The following is a 21,425-nucleotide window of genomic DNA, read 5'->3' as shown; positions in this document are numbered from 1 at the left end:
AGACAGAATATCAGGTGTTGTTCCTCCAACCTGAGTGTGGCTTCATCCTGAGAGTAGAGGAGGCCATGGAGAGACATATGAGAATGGGAATGGGACATGGAATTAAAATGTGTGGCCACTGGGAGGTCCTGCTATCTCTGGCAGACAGAGTGTAGGTGTTCAGCGAAATGGTCTCCCAGTCTGCATCGGGTCTCACCACTATATAAAAGGCCGCACCGGGAGCACCAGACGCAGTATATCACACCAGCAGACTCACAGGTGAAGTGGCGCCTCACCTAGAAGGACTGTCTGGGGCCCTGAATGGTGGTGAGGGAGAAAGTGTAAGGGCAGGTGTAGCACTTGTTCCGCTTACAAGGATAAGTGCCGGGAGGGAGATAGGTGGGAAGGGATGGGGGGATGAATGGACAAGGGAGTCACGTAGGGAGCAAACCCTGTGGAAAGCAGAAAGGGGGGTGGGAAAGATGTGCTTGGTAGTGGGATCCCATTGGATGTGGCAGAAGTTACAGAGAATTATATGTTGGACCCGGAGACTGGTAGGGTGTTAGGTGAGGACAAGGGGAACCCTATCCTGAGTGGGGTAGTGGGAGGATGGGATGAGAGCAGATGTGAGTAAAATGGGAGAGATTTTTCAATTTCTTTTTCTCTTGAAAGCATTGTTCATAAACTGGGGGATAACTTCATAGCTGCTGGCTATTCTCTATTGTCAAACCCAAATAGCTATTTTTGCTTATTGAACCTCTGCACCTGTTCAGTACCTGTCACTGCATTCTTTGATGTCACAGTCATTATGAAAAGTATACTGTTTGAGATTTTCACAATCACCTTTCTTTCTGACCTCATGAAAGTGACTGTAAACTCAAATACTAGCAGTGTTTTTCATGCAGTTATTTCACTGATTATCAGGAAGAAGAGCGATAAAAAAGAATAATTTTAAAGCCATATAAGGTCAAACCTGAATGAATAAAGTAACTCCAAAATTAGGACAACTTATTGTAGACTATTGGAAAGTGAGCAAACTGTTCCAATGGATAACAAAATTAACCAACAGATTCAAAGATAAAATTACAAAGTTACAAAATCGGTGGCTCACATTTGCAGTGAGCTAAAGATGAGGCTATTGGCACTTACTATATTAATGAATAATTCCAAAATTTTACATATTGCTTAATCCAGAATTAAAATGGCTTGCTGTGTTTGAACCTTCAATAAGAAGAGGGAGAGTTAAACTTCGATCCCTCTGTGCATTGTATTGACATTTGCTGCTATAGCATAAATCAAGGAGTTGGTTGCTCTTGGGTGTTTTGAAGGATCAAAGAAAAAGAAAAATGAGGGATAAAACAATTGCTTTAAAATGTATTTAAACTATAATGGTATGCAACATAATATTTATCTGTACAGCTTTCAAAAAATGATAATTTTGCCTAATTAATTATTTGATACGCACCCAATCTTTTTATAAATGAGGCTCAGAACTCAATTTGCTTCCAAACAGATGCATTTATCAAGCTTTGCTCTTTTCTGAATTTTACTTGCTCAAGGATTGCAATGCTTTGATATTCCTCAAACACTTACAGTTTTGACAAGTGATCTGCTCAGGATGAAATTATCAAATGAACTTGAAGCAGCATTGGCAAATTTAGCCACAAATCCATTAATCCCATAGTCCAAAATCATTGACATACATCGTTAAAAAGCAGCGGTCCCAACACCGACCCCTGTGGAACTTCTCTTGTATCTGGCAGCCAGCCAGAGTAAAATCCATTTATTCCCACTGTCGTTTTCTGCCAGTCAGCCAATGCTCCACCCATGCTTGTAACTTCCCTGTAATTCCATGGGTTCCTAGCAGCCCCATGTGTGGGATTTCTAAAAATACAAGTACACAACATCAACCGATCCTCCTTTGTCTATCCTGATGGCATTTTTTTTAGAACCGAGACGAGGAGGAATTTCTTTTGCTAAAGTGTGGTAAATCATTGCCACAGATGTCTGTGGAAGCTATGTTATTTTATAATATTTAAAGTGGAGGTTGATCGGTTCTTGATTAGTCAGGGTGTCAACGGTTATGGGGAGAAGGCAGGAGAATGGGGTTGAAGGATGATAAAGAAGCCATTATGGAATGGTGGAGCACACTTGATGAGCTGTATGGTCTAATTCTGCTCCTCTGTCTTATGGTCTTCGGTGGAGGAGAAAGAAGAAGAAGAATCAAATGCAAAGCTCAGTGATTTCATCTCCATCACAGGAACTTCGCACAAAACAAGATTAACCCCGTCTTCAGTGAAGAATCAATTTTGCATTAAATGCTTTTTGGCGTTATCAGGATGTTAACATTTGTGTCTAATTGACCTGGAGTAAGAAGATAATCCACTCCTAAAATTAACAGTTCTCCTGTTACTCTGGACTGATTGGACATTGGAACATGAGGAAACAGCACTAATAGAATGCTAGGTCAAATTAAGTTAACTAGATAGCTCTATTGGAGAGGAATTGCAGTCATAATACAATGTGTGGGCTCTTTCTGCCCTATCACATTCTATGATTCTGAGATGAAATAATACGTGCATTGTAATTTTTGATTTTTACTCGGAAATTCCATTTGGTAATAGCTGATAAAAATTTTAAAACAAACTGAAACTTAAGAACCAAAGGAGTTACCTCCAAGGAAAGAATCGCTTTAAATTTTTAAAAGCAATCACTTTTTTTTGCCTGCAGTTATATGAATTATTGAACATACACCCCAAATGCTTCAGGCTGATTTCTGACCACTGTCTGTGATCTCAGCTGCATAAATACTTCATCATTTCTGGGTCATGATTTTCTCTTTCTTACTGCCTTTGAAAAATTCAGATGCAAATTATGGAAGAAAGGAAAAGCCGATAGCAATACCATGAGATTACAATCCAATCATGCCTTGCCTTGAACACTCCACTTTATCACTTTATTAAAATGATCATTGATTAGTTGGCTGGGATTCACAGCTGTAAAACCCACAATGAGCATGACAACGTCAAATCAAAAGATAGGAAGAAATAAAGATAGGGGCAAGGGGCTCCAATACTAGAGGAGTAATCAGCTTGACGGGCCAAAAATATAGAGTAAATTAAAAGATTTTGTCTTTTTTGATGGAAAACGAGGGGACATAATCTTAAAATTCAGCAGCAAAATCTGACATCAGTTTAAGATCTGGCATCAGTTTAAATAGGTCCCTTCCCTCCCTCAAAATCAAATTAATATTTAAAACAGATTAATTAATGGATAGGCTGAAATGACTAAATGGCTCTCCTGTTTCTAATTAGAGAAACACATTAAATTGTAATGGTCCTGAATCTGTATTGATTTAGAACAATGAGATAAGTTAGTGCTCACTATTAAATCTGAGGCTACGTCCACATTAGACTGGATAATTTTGAAAACGCCGGTTTTGCGTAAAAACATTAGGTGTCTACATTATGCGTTTAAAAAAATATCTCTATCCACATTGAAATGGAGATTGTGGCGAATCTCCTCCTCCTGCGCATGCGCAGGACACATCTACCGAAAACAAGCGACATGTTTGGTGTTGAATCTCGCCATAAAAGTGTGCGTTTTACAGTTACAGACTAGAAAAAATTAAAACAACGGACAGCTGTTGGCTTTCGCACAGGAGAACTTAAAAGTAAAAAAAAACAAATACTGGAGCGTACGGAGGCAACTGACAGGGAGTTCATGGACAGATTGACCCGGCTGACGACGAACATTGAAAAAATGACTAACTCTGTTGCATTAATAAAGCACCTTGTTAAATGTATAAAACATGTCTGCATCAGTATTATCTTGTATTTACAAACAATGTTACATTAGGCTGTTACACATCTATTGTCAGAGAAGTACTTGCATAAATAGGTAAACCACCTTCATACGAGCAAGGACAGAAAACAGGGCAAAGTGAGTATACTTATTTATTCAGTAAGTTATGGGTCAAAGGATTTGGTGAGTAGATTTCTAACTCTTCTGGCGTCAGTTTCGTTGCTGTTTGTTCTGAAATTGTTAGGTCGTGTTCAAGAAAACAATGAAATAGCACCTACACCTACAAAAGGTCCATCCAGCTGCAGCTCCTGACAAACCGTGTTAGGGAACTGGAGCTGGAGCTGGATGAACTTCGGATCATTTGGGAGGCAGAGGCAGAAAAAAACAGGAGTTACAGGGAGCTAGTCACCCCTAAGAGTCAGGAGACGGGTAGTTGGGTGACTTCCAGGAGAAGGAAGGGGATTAGACAGAATGAGCAGAGCACCCCTGTGGCTGTTCCCATCAATAATAAGTATACCATTTTGGATACTGTTGGTGGGGACGACCTACCAGGGACAAGTCATAGTAGTTGCGTCTCTGGCACCAAGACTGGACCCTCAGCTCAGAAGGGAAGGAGGGAAAAGAGGAGAGCAGTAGTGATAGGGGAATCGATAGTTAGGGGGACAGATAGGAGGTTCTGTGGAAGAGGTCGAGAATCCCAGATGGTCTGTTGCCTCCCTGGTGCCAGGGTCCATGATATCTTGGATCAAGTTCTCAGTATTCTCAAAAGGGAGGGGAACAGCTGGATGTCGTGGTCCATGTAGGGACCAATGAGGTGGGTAGGAAGAGAGAGGAGGTCCTGAAAGGTGAGTTTAGGGAGTTAGACACCAAGTTAAAGGACAGGACCTCCAGGTTAGCAATCTGACAATTGCTACCAGTGCCACATGCAGGTGGGTTTAGAAATAGTAAGATAGCGCAGATCAACATGTGGCTGAAGACATGGTGCAGGAGGGAGGGCTTCAGATTTATAGATAATTGGGCAGTTTTCCAGGGAAGGTGGGACCTGTTCTGGTGGGACGGTTTACATTTGAACTGGAGGGGGACAAATATTCTTGCAGGTAGGTTTGCTAGAGTGGCTCCAGTGGATTTAAACTAGATACAAGGGGTAGGGGAACCAGAGTGTAGGAACAGATGTATGGGAGAAGGAAGAAAAAGAAGATAGTAAAGTTGTTTGCACCGTGAGAGATAAACAGAGAGGAAGAGGTGGGGAATTTCTTAAATGCATTTATTTTAATGCTAGGAGCATCGTAAGAAAGGTGGATGAGCTTAGAGCATGATTGATACCAGGAAATATGATGTTGTAGTTATTAGTGGAACATGGTTGCAGGAGGGGTACGATTGGCAACTAAATATTCCTGGATTTCGTTGCTTCAGGTGTGATAGAATCAGAGGGACAAGAGGGGGAGGTGTTGCATTGCTTGTCAGAGAAAATATTACAGCGGTGCTGTAGCAGGATAGATTAGAGGGCTCGTCTAGGGAGACTATGTGGGTGGAATTGAGAAATGGGAAAGGTGCAGTAACACTTATAGGGGTGTATGGGAAGAGAGAATTGGAGGAGGAAATTTGTAAGGAGATAACATTTATTTGACGTAAGCACAGGGTTGTGATTGTGGGAGATTTTAATTTTCCAAACATAGACTGGGAAACCCATACTGTAAAAGGGCTGGATGGTTTGGAGTTTGTAAAATGTGTGCAGGATAGTTTTTTGCAGCAATACATGGAGGTACCAACTAGAGAAGGGGCAGTATTGGATCTCCTGTTAGGGAATGAGATGGGTCAGGTGACGGAGGTATATGTTGGGGAGCACTTTGGGTCCAGTGATCACAATGCCATTAGTTTCAATATAATTATGGAGAAGGATAGGACTGGACCCAGGGTTGAGATTTTTGATTGGAGAAAGGCTAATTTTGAGGAGATGCGAAAGGATTTAGAAGGAGTGGATTAGGACAATTTGTTTTATAGGAAGGAGGTGATAGAGAAATGGAGGTCATTTAAAGGTGAAATTTTGAGGGTACAGAATCTTTATGTTCCTGTTAGGTTGAAAGGAAAGGTTAAAAGTTTGAGAGAGCCATGGTTTTCAAAGGATATTGGAATTTGGTTCAGAAAAAGAGAGAGATCTACAATAAATATAGGCAGCATGGAGTAAATGAGGTGCTCGAGGAATATAAAGAACGTAAAAAGATTCTTAAGAAAGAAATTAGAACAGCTAAAAAGATATGAGGTTGCTTTGGCAAGTAAGTTGAAAATAAATCCAAAGGGTTTCTACAGTTATATTAATAGCAAAAGGATAGTGAGGGATAAAATTGGCCCCTTAGAGAATCAGAGTGGACAGCTATGTGTGGAGCCAAAAGAGATGGAGGAGATTTTGAACAATTTCTTTTCTTCGGTATTCACTAAGGAGAAGGATATTGAATTGTGTAAGGTAAGGGAAACAAGTAGGGAAGTTATGGAAACTATGATGATTAAAGAGGAGGAAGTACTGGTGCTTTAAAGGAATACAAAAGTAGATAAATCTTCGGGTCCTGACAGGATATGCCCTTGGACCTTGACGGAGGTTAGTGTAGAAATAGCAGGGGCTCTGACAGAAATATTTCAAATTAGAAACGGGGATGGTGCCAGAGGAGTGGCGTATTGCTCATGTTGTTCCATTGTTTAAAAAGGGTTCTAAGCATAAACCTAGCAATTATAGGCCTGTAAGTTTGATGTCAGTGGTGGGTAAATTAATGGAACGTATTCTGAGAGATGGTATATGTAATTATCTGGATAGACAGGGTCTGATTAGGAACAGTCCACGTGGATTTGTGCCTGGAAGATCATGTTTGACAAATCTTATTGAATTTTTTGAAGAGTTTACTAGGAAGGTTGATGAGGGTAAAGCGGTGGATGTTGTCTGTACAGTTCAGTACTGTTCAGTAAGGCCTTTGACAAGGTTCCACATGGAAGGTTAGTTAGAAAGCTTCAATATTTAGGTGTTAATATTGAAGAAGTAAAATGGATTCAACAGTAGCTGGATGGGAGATGCCATAGAGTAGTGGTGGATAAATGTTTGTCAGGTTGGAGGCCGGTGACTAGTGGTGTGCCTCAGGGATCTGTACTGGGTCCAATGTTGTTTGTCATATACATTAATGATCTGGATGATGGGGTGGTAAATTGGATTAGTAAGTATGCAGATGATACTAAATAGGTGGAGTTGTGGATAATGAAGTAGGTTTTCAAAGCTTGCAGAGAGATTTAAGCTAATTAGAAGAGTGGGCTAAAAGATGGCAGATGGAGTTTAATGCTGATAAGTGTGAGGTGCTACATTTTGGTAGGAATAATCAAAATAGGACATACATGGTAAATGGTAGGGCATTGAAGAATGCAATAGAACAGAGTGATCTAGGAATAATGGTGCATAGTTCCCTGAAGGTGGAATCTCATGTGGATAGGGTGATGAAGAAAGGTTTTGGTATGCTGGCCTTTATAAATCAGAGCACTGAGTATAGGAGTTGGGATGTAATGTTAAAATTGTACAAGGCATTGGTGAGGCCAAATTTGGAGTATTGTGTACAGTTCTGGTCACCGAATTATAGGAAAGATCTCAACAAAATAGAGAGTGTACAGAGAAGATTTACTAGAATGTTACCTGGGTTTCTGCACCTAAGTTAGAGAGAAAGGTTGAATAAGTTGGTTCTTTATTCTTTGGAGCGTAGAAGGTTGAGGGGTGACTTGATAGAGGTATTTAAATTTATGAGAGGGATAAATAGGGTTGACATGGTAAGTTTTTTCCATTGAGAACAGGGGAGATTCAAACAAGAGGACATGAGTTGAGAGTTAGGGGCAAAAGTTTAGTGGTAACACGAAGGGGAATTTCTTTACTCTGAGAGTGGTAGCTGTGTGGAATGAGCTTCCAGTAGAAGTGGTAGAGGCAGGTTTGATGTTGTCATTTAAAGTAAAATTGTATGGGTATATGGACAGGAAAGGAATGAAGGGTTATGGGCTGAGTGCAGGTCAGTGGGACTAGGTGACAGTAAGCGTTTGGCATGGACTAGAAGGGCCGAGATGGCCTATTTCCATGCTGTAATTGTTATATGGTTATATGGTTTATATGTGATTTGTAAACAATGAATGAATGTCTGTCACAGCCAATGACAAACTTACTGTTTTCTGATTCTGTAACATGTGAAGTCTGTAGGTCTGTTAGTGTCTAAATGTCTGTTCATGAGTAAACACTGAGAATGTCTGTCATGTGATTTGATGTATTTTTTTTATTCAAATTATTGCTTATGTGTAAACATTAATGTACTTTCTACGCCCAAGGAATGTACTGTGTCTGGACATTGGAAGACTAATGAGCAAGACCCTGCAGCTGGGGTTCTCAGCTGAGGTCAGCTGAGAAGATCGTTGGGGTCTTTCTTCCCGCCATTACGGACATTTACACTACACGCTGCATCTGAAAAGCAAACAGCATTATGAAGGACCCCACGCACCCCTCATACAAAGTCTTCTCCCTCCTGCCATCTGGGAAAAGGCACCGAAGCATTTGGGCTCTCACGACTAGACTATGTAACAGTTTCCTCCCCCGAGCTATCAGACTCCTCAAAACCCAGAGCCTGGACTGACACAAGTTACTGCTGTGTTGTCTCGTTTATTATTTATTGTAATGCCTGCACTGTTTTGTGCACTTTATGCAGTCCTGGGTAGGTCTGTAGTCTAGTGTAGTTTATTTTTCTGTGTTTTTTTTTACATAGTTCAGTCTAGTATTTGCACTGTTTCATGTAACACCATGGTCCTGAAAAACGTTGTCTCGTTTTTACTGTGTACTGTACCAGCAGTTATGGTCAAAATGACAATAAAAAGTGACTTGACTTGACTTGACAAAGAGTGACTATTAAAATGCCTGATTGATTTATGAGGGTATGCTGAATGCTGTGTTAATGAACACACATTTTGAAAAAATCAGTTTGTGTTAATGACCTGAGAACAAACGATCAAAGAGTTTGTCTGTCTCTGAGTTCATGACGCTTGTGGATATATTGGGCTATTTTTTGAATTTTCTTTGGTCTTCAACCACGAGTGTGATTGCGGCTGGTGCCTGAAACCCAGGGGTAGTTTTACGATTCAGAATTCAGAGTTTCTCTGGCAGCAACAATCAAGTGGTGACGAAGAATCATGAGCCCAAATATCTTTGAGAATTGCTATGTACAGTACTATTTTGTGTGGTTTATTTGCATTGCGTATTTTATAATAATAAATTAGGCTTATGTTGGGGAGTTGGATGAGCAAGTTGAGCAATACCATACCCAATACTTATCAGGTCTCTGGATGGACAGTTAACTCTGAGGTTTCTGGATCACTACCTAATGCTCAGAGTAAATGGAGTCCTTCCGAATGTTGAGAGAAGATATTTGTTAAATTATCTGATGTTAAGCTTCCATGTGTAGTATCACAATGTTTTAAGCATACTGCTTTTCCCTCTAGAGAAATTCTCTGCCTCAAATCGGGGCATTGTTTTTATGGCTGCATTGTGGCAGAGGAGTACTAAAAAATCAGAGCTTTGTAAGGAAAGCCAGTGACAGCAGCGCGAGTTGACCTCTTTGAGTTCTCAGAACACTATTTTAAGTGAAGCAGCACGGACAGTGCAGGAGCACACTGAACGCTGAAAGTTAAAGAGTCTGCCATGGCATTTACATTGGCTACCGTAATGCAAAAGTGTCTCATGTGCCACAGCTGCTTGGCAGTGCATCCTGTAAAGGTTCGATCTATGAGCCTGCTGTAGGATTGGGACCCAGATAATTGGGATGGGGCTATTCGGTACGATAATGATTTCAATGAGGATGAAAGCAATGTAATCAAGGTGCACCCTCTTTGGCATGTAACAATTAAAGAGGAATCAAGCTGCAGGAGCTATCCCTACCACAACCAAGATCATTATCTGTAACTACACTACCACCAAGTTACACGATTTAGCCCAAAAGCTGCACCAGTGGCCAGGGCAATTCTTGCCCAGCTGACTCACCGACCTATGGGATTTAGGGGCCATTCAACTATATTTTAATATGCATGACCTGATTCAATTAGGTTCATTAATGACAGATCCATTGCTCCTGCCTGAATTGCTGGCTGGTCAGGTGTATGAGCTGTCCGAGCTCACCAGCCCGCCCCTCAGGATTGGGATGTGTCTCCTTATCCCTAGAAAACCCTGCTGGAGATGGTGAAGGGTGTGAGGGAAGAGGAGTGAGTGCAGTTACTACAACAATGGAGAAGGTGCTCAAAAAGCTGAAAGACCTAATGGTACATAAGTCTCCCAGACCAGATAAACTGCACTCCAGGGTTCTGAAAGAAGTAGTGGTAGAGATTGTGGAGGCATTGTAATAATCTTTCAAAAATCATTGGTCTCTGGCATGGTCAGATGACTGGAAAATTGTAAATGTCACTCCACTCTTTAAGAAAGTTGGAAGGCAGCAGGAAGGAAATTATAGACCAGTTAGCTTGACCTCAGTGGTTGGGAAGATGTTAGAGTCAGTTGTTAAGGATAAGGTTAAGGAGTACTTGGTGACACAGGACAAGATAGGACAAAATCAACATGGTTTAATTAAGGGAAAATCTTGCCAGTCAAATCTGTTGGGTAAATTTTTGTGGAGGTTACATGTAGGATAGATAAAGGATCTGCAGTGGATGTTGTATATTTGGACTTGCAGAAGGTCTTTGACATGGAGCCACACATGAGGCTGCTTACCACGTTAAGAGCCCATGGTATACAGGAAAGTTACTGAAATGGTTAGAGCATTGACTGATTGGTAGGGGACAACAAGTAGAAATAAAAGGATCCTTTTCTGATTGGCTGCCAATGACAAGTGGTGTTCTGCAGGGGTCGGTGTTGCAACCACTTCTTTTTATGCTGTATATCAATGATTTAGATGATGGAATAGATGGCTTTGTCACCAAATTTGCAGATGATCCGAAGATTGGTAGAGGGGCAGATAGTGTTGAGGAAATAGGTAGTCTGCAGAAGGTCTTAGGCAGATTAGGAGAATGGGCAAGAGAATGGCAAATGAAATACAATGTTGGAAAATGCATTGTTATCAACTTTGGTAGTAGAAATAAATGTGCAGAGTATTTTCTAAAGGGGGAGAAAATCCAAACATCTGGGATGCAAAGGGACTTTGGAGTCCTTATGCAGAACCCCCTAAAGGTCAGCCTGCAGGTAGAGTCAGTGTTGAGGAAGGCAGATGCAATGCTAGTATTCATTTCAAGCGGTCTTGAATACAAGAGCAGGGATGTGATACCGAGACTTTATTGATAGATTCAACTTTATTGTCATTGTGCTGAGTACAGATACAAAGCCAATGAATTGCAGTTGGCATCTAACCAGAAATGCAAAGAAAAGTGTTATTTACAAAATAACTGCGAATAAAAAGTAAGTGCTACGCCACACAAATATAAAAGTACTGAGACAGTAAAATATGGGTGCAATATTGCTTAGTGCTGTGATGTGAGGTTCAGCAGGGTCACAGCCTCAGGGAAGCAGCTCTTCCTGTGCCTGCTCGTATGGGAGCGGAGGCTCCTGTAGTGCCTACCGGAGAGTAAAAAGTCCATGGGTAGATTGAGATGCATCCTTGATAATGCCTTTCACCCTGCCCAGGCAGCGTTTATGGTAGATGTTCTCAATGGTGGGCAATTGGGTGCCGATAATCTGCTGGGCAGTTTTCACCACCTGCTGGAGTGCTTTGCAGTCTGATACGGGACAATTGCCATACCACACTGAGATGCAGTTGTTGAGTATGCTCTCAATGGTACTGTGGTAAAAGTCCGTCAGTATCCTGGGACAGAGGTGAGCTTTCTTGATGCTCCGCAGGAAATAAAGGCGCTGTTGTGCCTTTTTGATCAGGATGGAGGAGTTCAGAAACCAGGTGATATCCTCGGAAATGTGGACACCAAGGAACTTGAAACTTGATACATGCTCCACTACAGCTCCGTTGATGTAGATGGGAACGTGAGTGTGACTCCTAACACGCCTGAAATCCACAATGATCTCCTTGGTCTTCTGGGTGTTAAGGGCCAGGTTGTTGTCGGCACACCATGCGGCCATAAGGCACTGGTGAGGCCTTACCTTGAGTATTCTGAACAGTTTTGGGCTCCTCATCTAAGAAAAGGTGTGCTGGCATTGGAGAGGGCCCAGTGGAGGTTCAGAAGGATAATTCTGATGAAAGGGTTATCATGTGAGGAACGTTTGATGGCTCAGGGTCTGTACTTTCTGCAAATTAGGACGATTTGGGGGGATCTCATTGAAACGCTTTGAATGTTGAAAGCCCTAGGAAGAGTTGATCTGAAAAGAATGTTTTCCATGGTGGGGGAGTTTAGAACAAGAGGGCACAGCCTCAGGATAGAGGAGCATCCATTTAAAACAGAGATGCCGAGAAATTTCTTTAGCCAGAGGAGGGTGAATTTGTGGAATTTATTACCACATGCAGCTGTGGAAGCCAGGTCGTTGGGTATATTTAAGGCAGAGCTTGATAGGTTCTTAATTGGATGTGGCATCAAAATTTACAGACAGAAGGCCAGGGAATGGGGCTGAGGAGGGGGATGAAAGGATCAGCCATGTTTGAATGGTGAAGCAGACTCAATGGGCCAGATAGCCTAATTCTGCTCCTATGTCTTATGATCTTATTTCAAACCTCCGTGACATGGCAACACAATCTGCCATTTAAAACAATAATGCCTTTAACAGCCCTGAGGCTGTCTCCTTCCTCCTTGGTATGCACACCTGATTGACAGAATAGGGATCTTTACAGAGAGGAGACATCTTGCTGGCTCCACTAGGGTCATAGAACATAGAAATTTGCAGCACATTACAGGCCCTTCAGCCCACAACGTTGTGCCGACCACGTAACCTACTCTAGAAAATGCCTAGAATTTCCCCAGTGTATAGCCCTCTATTTTTCTAAGCTCCATGTACCTATCAAAGATCCTATTAAAAGACCCCATTGTAACCGCTTCTACCACTACCACTGGCAGTGCATTCCACTCACCCACCACCAACTAAATCAAAGCTCTCAAAGTATCATCAACAGGCAACTGCAGCCCAAATGGAAGCAATAACCAGAGGCCGTCACAGCTGCTCAATGCTGATGGGAAAGTGTTTGAGAAGGGTATTGGTAAATTCAAAGGCATGAAGGCCAGAATTGAACTGGATGAAGCAGACAACACCATGATTCCATAATGTGCTTCCAATGCCTTACACACTATGTCCTAAAGTGGATGCTGAACTTCAGAGCTTGGAGGCATCTGAATTCTCTCCAAGCTTGAGTGGAGCATTTGGGCCATGCCCGTTGTCCCAGTCATCAAGAAAGGGAAGGCTAGAGCAGTTCGCATTTGAGGGGTCTTCAAAATGAGCATTAACCCTGTCCTGTGTACTGTGCTGTCCCTGCCATCAATAGAAGATGTTTTTGCATCTTTGGCAGGTGAGGGGAGGTTTCCAAAAATTGACTTGTCACAAGCCTATCTGCAATTGTAAATTGAGAAGTGAAGCAGGAAGTCCCTCACAATCAAAACTCACAAGGGACTGCTCCAGGATAATCTTTGGTATTGCATCAGCTCCAGCAATTAGGCAAAGAGCAATGGACTAAGTGATCCAGGTATCCCAGGAGCACAATGTTACCTTGATGGCATCATTGTGACTGGTAAGAATGATGAAGAGCACCTCTGGAAACTTGATATCAAGTGCTTACCAGGCTGAGTGACTATGGTCTGTGTGCAAAGAGACAGAAATGTGAGATTTTCAAGAATGAAATCTCATACTGTGGACATGCCATTGACAAGCATGGCTTACAAAAGTCAGAAGAGAATATTAAAGCAGTTCTGCAGGCATCTAAACTGGTAACTGTGTCACAACTCGGGACATACTTGGGTCTTGTAAACTACTACCACCGGTTCCTCCCAAACAGTGCTACAGTGCCGCACCTATTGAACATACTGACACCGACAAGAGCAATGTGGGAATGGACAGAGAGATGTAAAAGAGTACTCAAGGAAACAAAGAGATCAGTATCATAAGATGATCTGCTCACCTATTATGATCCGTCTCTACACATCAGACTGGCGTGTAATGCGTCCACTTATAGCATTGGAGCCATTTTTTCACACACAATGAAAGATGGATCTGAATGCCCGATTACATTTGCTTCAAGATCACTGACGTACACAGTATGCAACTACACACAGGTCAACCAAGTTTCCCTTAGTCTAGTATAGGGAGTAAAGAACTTCTACCACTACCTTACAGAAAAAGATTTACTCTCGTGATAAACCACCAGTGCCTCATGTTCATTTTCAGTCCCAGGAAGGGAATCTCAGTGATGACTGCTAACCAGTTACAATGTTGGACACTTTTCCTGGGAGCCCACTCTTGTGATGTAGTGTTCAAGCGTACCAAACAAAATAGCAATGCAGACGGTCTGTCATGTCTTCCGCTGTTGACAACTGAAGAAGAAAAGTCTTCATACTGTGACCCAACAGAGATGTTCCGCACAGCATTAACGGACCAGTTGGCAATAATGAATTTTGAAAGACAAAGAGAAACAAGGAATAACCTGACATTGTCAAAAGTCTATGACATCACCATGAAATGATGGCCAGCTCATAGTAATCCTATGTTTCCAGAGTTCTCAAGCAGACAAGGCCAATTCTCTATATGTCAAAGAACCCTGATGTGTAGATCTTGTGTTGTTGCTCCCTCTAAACTGCACATCAGTGTGTCAGAAAAGGACACAGTAAAGAGTACAGTACAGTAAAAACGAAGTGTCTCACCTGGATCTTCGTGTGGTAGCCGGGGATAGGCAGATTGAAGACTTGACCAAAAGCTGTTCAGGATGCCAGAAAGTTCAAAATGCACCCCCACAAGCACAGTTACAATCGTGGGAGTGGACGTCTTCACCATGCAAAAAAAGTGCATATTGACTTTGCTGGGCCATTCATGGACTCCATGTTTCTGATTGCTGTGAATGCTCATTTGAAATGGCCAGAGGTTGTACCAATGAAGTCAACCATGTCAGAAATGACAGTTTCTGTTCTGAGTACTATATTCTCCAGAAATGGCTTACTTGAACAAATTGTGAGTGACAACGGATCGCTATACATGTCAGAAGAGTTCAGACTGTTCATGAAGAAAAATGGCATCAGACATTTCAAGTCAGCTGCTCACCACCCAGCAGTGAATAGATTAGCTGAAAGGTTTATCCAAATCTTCAAGAAGTCCATTAAAGCTTTAAAGGACATTTCTCTACAGCACAATTTCCTTTTTGTCTATTGGAACTCTGTTCATGCAATGACGAATCAAACACCTGCAATGCTATTCATGAGCAGGAATCTGAGATCTCACATAGACCTCCTGAAACCAGATCTACAGAGGGAAGTGCAGAATAAACAGTTCAGACAGTCCCAAGTGAACCAGCAAGGAATTTTAAGATTGGACAGGAAGTCCTAGCGTGGGATAACCAAGAAGACAAACAGACATCCAGTAGGATAGCTACAAGAACTGTTACCACTGACCTTCACAGTGGATGTTGGAGATCTTAAATGGAGATGTCATGTGTACTAGGTACTGGATGCTCAGCCGAAGAACACACCTGAGTCGACTGCATCCAATGAGACAGATACATTAACACCACCAGACCTACTTCTCAGTGATGATCATGTCACTAACAGCAATGTGGCATCTGCAACAGAGAAAGTTGGCCAAGCCAGGTGCCACTCCACAGGTCTGTAGGCCCTATCCTGAAAGAAACAAAGCCCCATCCAAAAAAATGGATCTTTATTATAGTAAGGTTAGTTCTGGACTGTTATTGTGAAAGCATGTTTATTTGAATGTTTGTTAAAGGGAAATTGAATATTTTGTTACATGTACATCTTAATGTTAATTTATCGAAAGGGGGAGGAAGTGGAATGTAAGGATTATTTCTTTTAGTGCTGACTCCCCTTAGCACTGATTATGGACCAATAACGACACCTGTGCACTACACTTGCACAATGATCTGTTCACTACACATCCGCATTGATCTGTTCACTATGCATACTCATTGATATATTCACTATGCATGTGCATTGATCTGTTCAATATGCATACACATTGATCTGTTCTCTAGGCTTGCATATTGATCTGTTCACTATACAGGTGCATAGTGAATTGATATTGATACATAGGCTTGCATATTGAACTGTTCAGTAGGCTTGCACATTGATCTGTTCACTACGCATGCTCATTGATCTGTTCAATATGCATGCACATTGATCTACTCACTAGACATGCACATTTATCTGTTCACTATGCATAAGCATTGATCTGTTCACTACACTTGCACATTGATCTGTTCACTACACATAAACATTGATCTGTTCACTATACATGCACATTGATCTGTTCACTACACATACATATTGATCTGTTCACTAGGCATGCACATTTATCTGTTCACTATTCATGCACATTAATCTATCCACTATGCATACGCATTTATCTGTTCACTACGCATACACATTGATCTGTTCACTAGGCTTGCACATTTATCTATTCACTAGGCTTTTGCATTAATCTGTTCACTATGCATGTGCAGTGATCTGCTCACTATGCACACATATTGATCAGTTCACTAGTCATGCACATTGATCTGTTCACTATACAGGTGCATTGATCTGTTCACAATGCATGCGCATTGATCTGTTCACTATGCATACACATCGATCTGTTCACTAGGCTTGTATATTGAACTGTTCAGTAGGCTTGCACATTTATCTGTTCACTATACAGGCGCATTGATCTGTTCACAATGCATGCACATTGATCTGTTCACTATGCATACACATCGATCTGTTCACTAGGCTTGTATATTGGACTGTTCAGTAGGCTTGCACATTTATCTGTTCACTATACAGGCGCATTGATCTGTTCACAATGCATGCACATTGATCTGTTCACTATGCATACACATCGATCTGTTCACTAGGCTTGTATATTGGACTGTTCAGTAGGCTTGCACATTTATCTGTTCACTATACAGGCGCATTGATCTGTTCATTATGCATACACATTAATCTGTTCATTAGGCACACACATTGAATTGTTCACTATGCATGTGCATTGATCTCTCTCTCTTCAACGTGAATACATGAGTTAATCTCACCTCCCATGTGTATACCTTAATTTATAGATACAATAGCTCTCTGATTATATCCAGAGTTAGGGGATTTGGACTCTGGATAGTAGGTTATTTAACTGTCATCTACAGGTATGTGTCACAACCACTGATTCAGTAGCACATCAGATTCGGCAATTGCACTCATGAATATGCACGTGTTGTCTAACTATTATTGCATTGCGATAGTATTTAACTCCATTCATTTCGTCGCAGTTTTTGTCGAGACTTGGACATGGGCACGGCAACACTTTGATGCCTGCATTGCACCTTGCCTGAGAAATTGGACTGTCAGGTCAATGGACTCTGAAGACTAGCAGTATTCGTTTTGTATTTAGTTATTCTTTTCAGTTGCAGTGTCGGCTTTGTTCACCATTTGAGAGTTTTAGCTAACGGTCCTGTTTGGCCTAGAGTTTATTGTTTTCTTTTCCCTTTAACACTGTTTGCATTAAAATCTGTGGAAATATCGACCCGCTTCAGTGTCCGTCAGTCTACACTTGGGCCATGTCCGAACCATGGTGACAGTATGGACAGGGCTGCGGGACCATCACTGTTGCTATAAGGGCAACTCATATTTCTGGTGTCCCAGAGCAAGACTCGAGGTCAGACACACCTATTACCCTTTGCAATAAGCAGTGGTAGCAGTGGTGAATCGCCCTGGTGGACACTGGGTCTGAGGTTACCTTATTACAGGTGAATCCAAATCTCTATACAGGGGACACACACAAAATGCTGGTGGAACGCAGCAGGCTAGGCAGCATCTATAGGAAGAAGTACAGTTGATGTTTCGGGCTGAGACCCTTCGTCTCCTTCTATATACAGGGAAGTGAGTGTGTATTCAGGTATATGGAGGATTGGTTATTGATGTTGTCCATCTCACGATTGGCAAGGGAGCTCCTTGGGCTGTATATGTACTAATCTTCCAGGTACCTGAAAACATCTTGGGAATTGATTTGTTAATGTCAGAACACCCTTTGGCAAATTTGCTTTTGGTATTCAGAAGGTGCCTATTCTGCTTGGAAAGGCAAAATGGGAACCTGTCTTTATACTCTTGCCCTTGCAAATAGTACTTAACCAAGTAATATCAATTCTCTCCTAAACCTGGGGGGTCCTTCATCTTGCTTCATCCTCTTATAATTGCCTTGTTTGGCCAGTTCAGAAACCTGATGGTTCATGGTTTATGACCATTAATTATAGCCAGCTAAACAGATTTGCCCCTCAGCTGGCCAGAGCTGTTTCAGATTTTGTGACCCCGATTAAGAACTTTTCTAGAGGCACCAACAGCTATTATGCTGTTATATTTTGGCTAATGCTTTCCTCTCCATTCCTAATAGTGAGTAATGTAGATCAGTTAGCTTCCTTCAGTACACTTTCACACAGTTTCCACATGGATATGTCCATGGTCTTATTATCTGCCAGAGTGTGGTGGCATGGGATTTGTACCAATGTGTCCTATTTCTCAACATTCAAGTACCTCATTATATAATGTGCTATTGTGGGGATCCTCTGGAGAGGAGGCTTCCAAAGTCCTTAATACTTTGAATCACATGCAATCGAGGAGATGGGAAATTAACTCCAAAGTACAGGGCCTAGCTTCCTAAGAAGACAATGGAATACCATATCTTTGCAGGCAGGTTGGCTAGAGTTGTTTGGGTGGGATAAACTAATTTGGCAGGGGTTGGGAACTGCAGTGATCATGCTGAAGATGAGGTTGTTGGTCTACAAACAGAGGCAATGTGTAGTGAGACACCCAGTAAGCAGAGGCTAATGACAGGGCAAAATTGCAGTGAGCATGATGAATTACAGCATAAAGATCAGACAAAATCAAAAAAGGTGAATACCGGACTGAAGGCGTTATATTTGAATGCACCCAGTATACGGAATAAGGTAGATGAACTTGTAGCACAAGATTGGCAGGTATGATGTTATAACCATCATACAATCATGGCTGAATGAAGATTATAGCTGGGAGCTTGAATGTGCAAGGACAGGCAGGAAGGCAGAGGGGGTGGTGTGGCTCTGTTGATAAACAGCGAAATCAAATCATTAGAAAGAGGTGACATAGGATCAGAAAGTGTTGAATCATTGTGGATAGAGTTAAAGAAAGGCAACAGTAAAAAGACCTTGATAGGAGTTAGATTCAGACCCCCCAAACAGTAGTAAGAATGTGCTCTACAAAGTACAATGGGAGATAGTAAATGCATGCCAAATGGGCAATATTACAATAGTTGTAACTATTGTTAGAACTATATTACAATATGGAAAAGTCAGGTTGGTGCTGGATTCCAAGAGGGGGAATCCCAGGACAGATATGGCTAATACGAGGGGCATACCTTTAAGATAATTTAAAGTATCAGTAGGATGTCAGAGGCAGGATTTTTTACACAGAGTGGTAAGTATACGTAATGCACTGCTGGTATTGGAGGCAGATGCAGATACATGAGGGAAGTTTAAGATACACTTAGAAAGGCACATGAAAGAAAATGGAGTTTTATGTGGGAGGGAAGGCTTAGATAGATTTTGGCTCTGGGTCTGTACTCACTGGAATTCAGAAGGATGAGGAGGGATCTCACTGAAACCTTTTGAATGTTGAAAGGCCAGGACAGAGAGGATGTGGAAAGGATATTTTCCATGGTGGGAAAGTCTAGGACAAGAGGGCACAGCCTCAGGATAGAGGGGCGCCTTTTCAAAACAGAGATGTGGAGAAATTTCTTTAGCCAACAGGTGGTAATTTGTGGAATTTCTTGCTACATGCAGCTGTGGAAGCCATGTTGTTGGGTGTATTTAAGGCAGAGATTGGTAGGTTCTTGATTGAACATAGTTCAAAGGTTTTAGGAAGAGAGCTGGGAACTGGGATTGAGGAGGAGGAAAAAAATGATCAGCTATGACTGAATGGTGGAGCAGACTCGATGGCTTAATTCTGCTCCCATGTCTTATGATCTTACGGAGTAAGTTTAAAGGTCTGTAGAACACTATGGGCTGAAAATTGGATTGTATTTTGGTTATAGGACTCAAATGAACAGTGGTGGATGGATGTTTCTCTGAATGCAAGGATTGGTGTTGGGGTCTTTCATGCCTATTACATGTTTTGTTCACCTGGATGTGAATACAAGATGCACAATGAATAAACACTCAGATGACTAGAATGTTAGTGTTGGGATAGCAAGGAATATTATCTAAAACTGCAGAATAGATGTGAAGTTGGGTGGGGCATTGTCAGATAGCATTTAATCCCAACAAGTGCATGTTGGATAGGTCATATAAAACAAATGGTGCAGTGTTGATGACCTTGGCATTAAAATTCATAGTTCCCTGAAAGAAACAATATATTTCAAGAGCAACACACAGAAAACTTGGGAGTGTGGCAGGATACTTGGGAGTGTGGAGGAGCAGAGGGATCTGGGGGTACATGTCCACAGATCCCTGAAAGTTGCTTCACAGATAGATAGGGTAGTTAAGAAAGCTTATGGAGTGTTAGCTTTCATAAGTCAAGGGATAGAGTTTAAGAGTCGCGAGGTAATGATGCAGCTCTATAAAACTCTGGCTAGGCCACACTTGGAGTACTGTGTCCAGTTCTGGTCGTCTCACTATAGGAAGGATGTGAAAGCATTGGAAAGGGTACAGAGGAGATTTACCAGGATGCTGCCTGGTTTTGAGTGTGTGGATTATGATCAGAGATTAAGGGAGCTAGGGCTTTACTCTCTGGAGAGGAGGAGGATGAGGGGAGACATCTTAGAGTTATACAAGATATTAAGGGGAACAGACAGAGTGGACAGCCAGCGCCTCTTCCCCAGGGCACCACTGCTCAGTACAAGAGGACATGGCTTTAAGATAAGGAGAGGAAAGTTCAAGGGGGATATTAGAGGAAGGTTTTTAACTCAGAGAGTGGTTGGTACGTGGAATGCACTGCCTGAGTCAGTGGTGGAGGCAGATACACTAGTGAAATTTAAGAGACTACTAGACAGGTATATGGAGGAATTTAAGGTGGAGGGTTATATGGGGGGGCAGGGTTTAAGGGTTGGCACAACATTGTGGGCTGAATGGCCTGTACTGTGCTATATTGTTCTTTGTTCTTTAAAATGTTGGAAGAACTCAGCAGGTTAGTCTGCATCTATGGAGAAGAATAGACAGGTGATGATTCAGGTTGAGACCCTTTATAAATTGATTAGATTGGGGACATAAATTATGGAACAAGATTGGATAGGCTGGGTTTGTTTCCCCTGAAACAAAAAAGGCTGATAAAAACATATAAAATTATGAAAAACATGATGGATAATCAGAATCTTCTTCCTCATGACAGGGGTATCAAAAACAAGGGGGTGTCAATCTGAAGTGAGAAAAAAGAGCTTTAAAGAGAAATAGGGGAGAGTTGTTATCACAATAGTGATTGGGCGATACCTCAGAGGTAACCTTGGGGCTGAATAATTCATTTCA

At 41.7% G+C, this 21,425-nt stretch overlaps 1 protein-coding gene across 24 annotated transcripts in view; it reads right to left on the bottom strand.

The window, feature by feature from the left end:
- The window catches only part of ank2b (ankyrin 2b, neuronal), an 874,534-nt gene that overhangs the window by 352,248 nt on the left and 500,861 nt on the right, over positions 1-21,425 (bottom strand). The window lies entirely within an intron of this gene.

This window comes from Hemitrygon akajei, chromosome 13 (assembly GCF_048418815.1).
Source record: "Hemitrygon akajei chromosome 13, sHemAka1.3, whole genome shotgun sequence".
Lineage (NCBI taxonomy): Eukaryota > Metazoa > Chordata > Chondrichthyes > Myliobatiformes > Dasyatidae > Hemitrygon > Hemitrygon akajei.
This window is presented reverse-complemented; position numbering and strand designations above follow the sequence as displayed.